The sequence below is a fragment of the Callionymus lyra genome, unplaced genomic scaffold (genome assembly GCF_982586985.1).
Source record: "Callionymus lyra unplaced genomic scaffold, fCalLyr1.hap1.1 HAP1_SCAFFOLD_25, whole genome shotgun sequence".
In the NCBI taxonomy this organism is placed as follows: Eukaryota; Metazoa; Chordata; class Actinopteri; order Syngnathiformes; family Callionymidae; genus Callionymus; species Callionymus lyra.
This window is the reverse complement of record NW_028258542.1, coordinates 872,017-879,232: the sequence shown is the minus strand read 5'-3', so window position 1 is coordinate 879,232 and position 7,216 is coordinate 872,017.

The window sequence follows — 7,216 nt, the reverse complement described above, 5'->3', positions numbered from 1 at the left end:
GCCTTCCAGACGGAAATCCTCCGGGACCCTGGACAGGAGCGGAGTATCGGGCCGAGCCTTTATACAGGCCTCCTCCACCGATAAGACGGGACCCACCTTCATCCTCGGAGCTTCACGTCGACATGGACCCTCACTGGCGCCCGTCTTACCACCAAGGGGACTGGGCCCACACCGCCGCGCGGGAATCATCGCCGCCACCTGCATTCCGACGCAGGCCTCTCCTGCCTACACCGTTCCCGCTGCACCACGGGTACCAAAAAGATCACCTGCTCGGACCTCCTCCGGGCCACAGCCATGACCCACAGGAGATGGGCCGGATGTACCCGTGGATCCGCCGCGAGCCGGACCAGCGCCCGGGACCCGGCCACACATACGGGACCCGCACGTATGCCGAGGCCGCGGCCACACCACCGCGACACGACGGGAACCAGAGACCACCGACCCGCACGTATATGAATTACTTCAAAACGCCGCCGCGATATGGGAGGACCCAGCAACCACATCACCACACGTCCGGGTGGGCCGCAACATCACCGCCACGACGCGAAAATTACCCGCAGCTACGCCGGGAGGCTCCAGGGCCCCAACCCCGACCATATCCACCTGCGGGACCACCTCATCCTCTACGGGGTCCCCACAACTATTTCCCCCAATATTACGACCCTCGACCGACCCCAAATAATCAGCACAATAATTTTAACGATCACCGACGACACGACCATTTTTTCCCCCCCCCTCCTCCCTCACGGGATCCGACTGACTCCGCCACACAAATCAAACAACAGACCATATTTAAATTAATTAAATCCACACATCATTTGAAGAATGTTTCCCACTCTGACCCCCCACCCGGGATCTTAAAGCTGGCACTCTCACTCGCAGCGAACATTAACCCCGCTTCACCCACCGCCCTCACCTCGCAGCTTCTGAACGGGAACGCAAAAAACTGGGCCTACACTACAACCCTGATACTGCGCGACCACTATACGGACTCCATCACCGAACTTAAAAATGCCTGGACTTTATTTACGGACCCGACCTACGAACCACATTATTTAACGGCAGTCAAATGGGCCCAGGACAGCCTCGGCAACCGCTTGAAACAGACAACTTTGGACTCGGTTCGGACCTTTTTGGCCTCCCATTTTGATCAAGATAGTAACCTCCCTCCACTCTCCACGACCCAGACTGACAATGCGACCACAAAAAAAATTTTTTTTCAGGCTTCTTCACTCCCCGCCGGACCTCCGCGGCCCGTCTCCAGGGGCGAGGCCCACCCTCCAACAACATCCACGGCCTGCGGACGCCCGGAACCAGCAGCGCGGCCCGTCCTGGCAACAACCCGTCCCTCACCACAACCCGTCCAGACTTCACCTCCACCATCATCCAGACCCCTCCCGTCGACACCCCAGCGCCCCCAAAGGACGATCCGCACACGAGGATTTCAACCTCTCCCTACAACACCTTCTCCCCCACAGGACACTTCTTCACCGATAGAGCGACCATCCACAGAACCCCTCAACATTTACCCTGATTCTCCCACGACCTTGCAGGTTCTCAACTTCTCCACACACGGGACCCCGTCGACGGAGAGCTCGTATGAAACCACAGATCCAGCTCCGGGACCCTCACCAACAACTCCATGTGAGCATAATTACATCCGACCTACGAAACACCCACACACCACACAAAAACTTAGACACTGGACATTAAACATAAATAACAAATGTGCAATAATCGGCGACTCAAACATTTCCAGAGTGCCACCCACCTCTTCATTTCAACACTTACAACTTGACTCTTTTCCGGGGGCTAGAATCATCCACGCATCACACATTATTAAGAACTCAACATGCACCATCCCAGCGACAACAATGATTTTATCATTTGGTTTAAATGACCGTGAGTCCAAAATGGAAATAATTAACAACAACTTAAAAGAAATGGTACGAGCAATAGAAAAACACTTACCAACCACAACATTTTGGATACCATTAATAAATTTCTCCAAAGCACTACCTTACAAACAAAGGGAAACTTTAAATTCCATAAACAAACACATAGCAAAAAACTACCCAAACATACCTAAACTGTCGGACGACTTATTCGTCACTGAACAGGACAACATTCATTGGACACAGGAGACAGCCTCACACCTTCTGCACCACTGGCTCAAGTTCATTTCTTCCTAACACCTCAAACACACTCGCACTTTTCAATCACCTGCTCTACCTGTAACAAATCATACATTGGTCACACACACACCCTACTCTCCACCACAACACAACAACTACAACACCTTTTTAAACATTCACTTAATAGTAACAACCCCATCTCCAACCACTTCATCATACATAACAAACTACAATTACAACTTCACCTCCTGGAACACTGCGACACATGGACCCACCACCAGAGGGAGACAAAGACCCGGGGCTGGATCAACAGGTTGGACACCAGGACCCCAAAAGGACTAAACTGAACCCCTAACATCATTCGTTTACTTCTCACAAGGACTAAACTGAACCCCTAACATTATGTGGTATCATCATTTGTTTACTTCTCACTAGGACTCCTAAAGAACGAAACTGAACCCCCAACATGTGGTATCATCATTTGTTTACTCCTTACCTTTTATATTTTCTCTTTTTCATATATTTCATATGTCTCTTCTCCTCTCCCTCCCCTCGATTTACCAACCCAATTTAACCCTAACCAAAACCCTATAATTAACTTCCTTCTATAATAATATACAAAAAAATATTTATTACTCCGCACCCCCCAAGATCTTATTTATTTTCCATGATGTCACCTCCTCACCCTGACCCCAACTCTAACCCTGACCTCTAACCTAACCCTCACCCTGACCCTAACCTTAACCCTGAACTCTAAACCTAACCCTCACCCTGACCCTAACCCTGACCTCTAAACCTAACCCTCACCCTGACCCTAACCCTAACCCTGTACCTTTAAACCTAACCCTCACCCTGACCCTAACCCCAACCCTAACCCTAACCCTAACCCTAACCCTCACCCTGACCCTGACCCTAACCCTGACCCCTAAACCTAACCCTCACCCTGACCCTAACCCTAACCCTGTACCTTTAAACCTAACCCTCACCCTGACCCTAACCCTAACCCTAACCCTAACCCTGACCCTGACCCTAACCCTGACCTCTAAACCTAACCCTCACCCTAACCCTAACCCTAACCCTAACCCTCACCCTGACCCTAACCCTGACCTCTAAACCTAACCCTCACCCTGACCCTAACCCTAACCCCCACCCTGACCCTAACCCCAACCCTAACCCTAACCCTCACCCTGACCCTTACCCTGACCCTGACCCTAACCCTGACCTCTAAACCTAACCCTCACCCTAACCCTAACCCTAACCCTAACCTAACCCTAACCCTCACCCTGACCCTAACCCTAACCCTGACCCCTAAACCCAACCCTCACCTTGACCCTTACCCTACCCTGACCTCTAAACCTAACCCTCACCCTAACCCTAAAAACCCTTTTTAAAAAAAACCCTAACCCCTCTAACCCTAAAATTAACTTATTTTTATATATATATAACAAAAAATATTACTTCACCCCGCACCCCTATTTTCTTATCCATGACGTCACCTCCTTACCTGGAGGAACCTCCATGGCTCACGGAAACTAACTGCCCCATATTTCTTAGGACCCTGGTATTATGCCCATTCGGACCCCCTAAAGGTTGTTTACAAAAACATTTTTTTTCACATCTCTCTCCTCTTCTCCCTTTCTTACAGACGTGGGTCGGACTCCGTCCGCACTGGCCCGTGCTCGTAACCGGGACCTGTACTCGGTTACAAAAAAACTCGACTTAACCCCGCCAGCGCCGTGGGACTTAGGATCCACCCACGTTCTGTATTCTTTTCATCCCTCACATGATGTACCCGCACACAATTTTACATTACTCCTCCGCTTGATTTCAACAATGTTTATTACCTTTTATTATCTGTTTTTATTTTTCACTTCCTCCTCCCAACTTATATATGTCTATATTTTCAACAAACAATCCCTTTTCTAAAAAATGTTTTATTATTTCCTGATCGTTTGTAAATTCACCGTGTTACTGTTGTTGCCGCCTGTCCACCTGCACCCTCCATTCGTGGCCCCCCCCTTCCGGACGCCCCGGACCCCCCAGAACCCTTTGCGGCAGACACTATATAAGCCAGCATCTGGACCAGCATCATTCCTTTCGACACACGGAACATGGCAAACACCCTGATGAAGGATTATTTCCGAAACGTTGGCAGTTTGCTGACCCTCCTTTCGTGTGTAAATTAAAAAAATTACAAGAACTTTTTGCTCCTTATTATAAAAACTTTTTTTATTTACTTTTGAACAAGAAAGTTATTTCGGCTTCACTTCTGAACAAAAGAAGGCCTTCATAAAAGAACCGCTCGCACTCTAACGAAAAAACCACGGACTCAAGGTAATTAAAAAGAATATTTAAATCGGATACATATGTATTCCAACTTTGAATCGGACGACGAGGGGCCTTGGTTCCCGGTACGACCCAGACGACGACGTCGCCTTCCAGACGGAAATCCTCCGGGACCCTGGACAGGAGCGGAGTATCGGGCCGAGCCTTTATACAGGCCTCCTCCACCGATAAGACGGGACCCACCTTCATCCTCGGAGCTTCACGTCGACATGGACCCTCACTGGCGCCCGTCTTACCACCAAGGGGACTGGGCCCACACCGCCGCGCGGGAATCATCGCCGCCACCTGCATTCCGACGCAGGCCTCTCCTGCCTACACCGTTCCCGCTGCACCACGGGTACCAAAAAGATCACCTGCTCGGACCTCCTCCGGGCCACAGCCATGACCCACAGGAGATGGGCCGGATGTACCCGTGGATCCGCCGCGAGCCGGACCAGCGCCCGGGACCCGGCCACACATACGGGACCCGCACGTATGCCGAGGCCGCGGCCACACCACCGCGACACGACGGGAACCAGAGACCACCGACCCGCACGTATATGAATTACTTCAAAACGCCGCCGCGATATGGGAGGACCCAGCAACCACATCACCACACGTCCGGGTGGGCCGCAACATCACCGCCACGACGCGAAAATTACCCGCAGCTACGCCGGGAGGCTCCAGGGCCCCAACCCCGACCATATCCACCTGCGGGACCACCTCATCCTCTACGGGGTCCCCACAACTATTTCCCCCAATATTACGACCCTCGACCGACCCCAAATAATCAGCACAATAATTTTAACGATCACCGACGACACGACCATTTTTTCCCCCCCCCTCCTCCCTCACGGGATCCGACTGACTCCGCCACACAAATCAAACAACAGACCATATTTAAATTAATTAAATCCACACATCATTTGAAGAATGTTTCCCACTCTGACCCCCCACCCGGGATCTTAAAGCTGGCACTCTCACTCGCAGCGAACATTAACCCCGCTTCACCCACCGCCCTCACCTCGCAGCTTCTGAACGGGAACGCAAAAAACTGGGCCTACACTACAACCCTGATACTGCGCGACCACTATACGGACTCCATCACCGAACTTAAAAATGCCTGGACTTTATTTACGGACCCGACCTACGAACCACATTATTTAACGGCAGTCAAATGGGCCCAGGACAGCCTCGGCAACCGCTTGAAACAGACAACTTTGGACTCGGTTCGGACCTTTTTGGCCTCCCATTTTGATCAAGATAGTAACCTCCCTCCACTCTCCACGACCCAGACTGACAATGCGACCACAAAAAAAAATTTTTTTTCAGGCTTCTTCACTCCCCGCCGGACCTCCGCGGCCCGTCTCCAGGGGCGAGGCCCACCCTCCAACCACATCCACGGCCTGCGGACGCCCGGAACCAGCAGCGCGGCCCGTCCTGGCAACAACCCGTCCCTCACCACAACCCGTCCAGACTTCACCTCCACCATCATCCAGACCCCTCCCGTCGACACCCCAGCGCCCCCAAAGGACGATCCGCACACGAGGATTTCAACCTCTCCCTACAACACCTTCTCCCCCACAGGACACTTCTTCACCGATAGAGCGACCATCCACAGAACCCCTCAACATTTACCCTGATTCTCCCACGACCTTGCAGGTTCTCAACTTCTCCACACACGGGACCCCGTCGACGGAGAGCTCGTATGAAACCACAGATCCAGCTCCGGGACCCTCACCAACAACTCCATGTGAGCATAATTACATCCGACCTACGAAACACCCACACACCACACAAAAACTTAGACACTGGACATTAAACATAAATAACAAATGTGCAATAATCGGCGACTCAAACATTTCCAGAGTGCCACCCACCTCTTCATTTCAACACTTACAACTTGACTCTTTTCCGGGGGCTAGAATCATCCACGCATCACACATTATTAAGAACTCAACATGCACCATCCCAGCGACAACAATGATTTTATCATTTGGTTTAAATGACCGTGAGTCCAAAATGGAAATAATTAACAACAACTTAAAAGAAATGGTACGAGCAATAGAAAAACACTTACCAACCACAACATTTTGGATACCATTAATAAATTTCTCCAAAGCACTACCTTACAAACAAAGGGAAACTTTAAATTCCATAAACAAACACATAGCAAAAAACTACCCAAACATACCTAAACTGTCGGACGACTTATTCGTCACTGAACAGGACAACATTCATTGGACACAGGAGACAGCCTCACACCTTCTGCACCACTGGCTCAAGTTCATTTCTTCCTAACACCTCAAACACACTCGCACTTTTCAATCACCTGCTCTACCTGTAACAAATCATACATTGGTCACACACACACCCTACTCTCCACCACAACACAACAACTACAACACCTTTTTAAACATTCACTTAATAGTAACAACCCCATCTCCAACCACTTCATCATACATAACAAACTACAATTACAACTTCACCTCCTGGAACACTGCGACACATGGACCCACCACCAGAGGGAGACAAAGACCCGGGGCTGGATCAACAGGTTGGACACCAGGACCCCAAAAGGACTAAACTGAACCCCTAACATCATTCGTTTACTTCTCACAAGGACTAAACTGAACCCCTAACATTATGTGGTATCATCATTTGTTTACTTCTCACTAGGACTCCTAAAGAACGAAACTGAACCCCCAACATGTGGTATCATCATTTGTTTACTCCTTACCTTTTATATTTTCTCT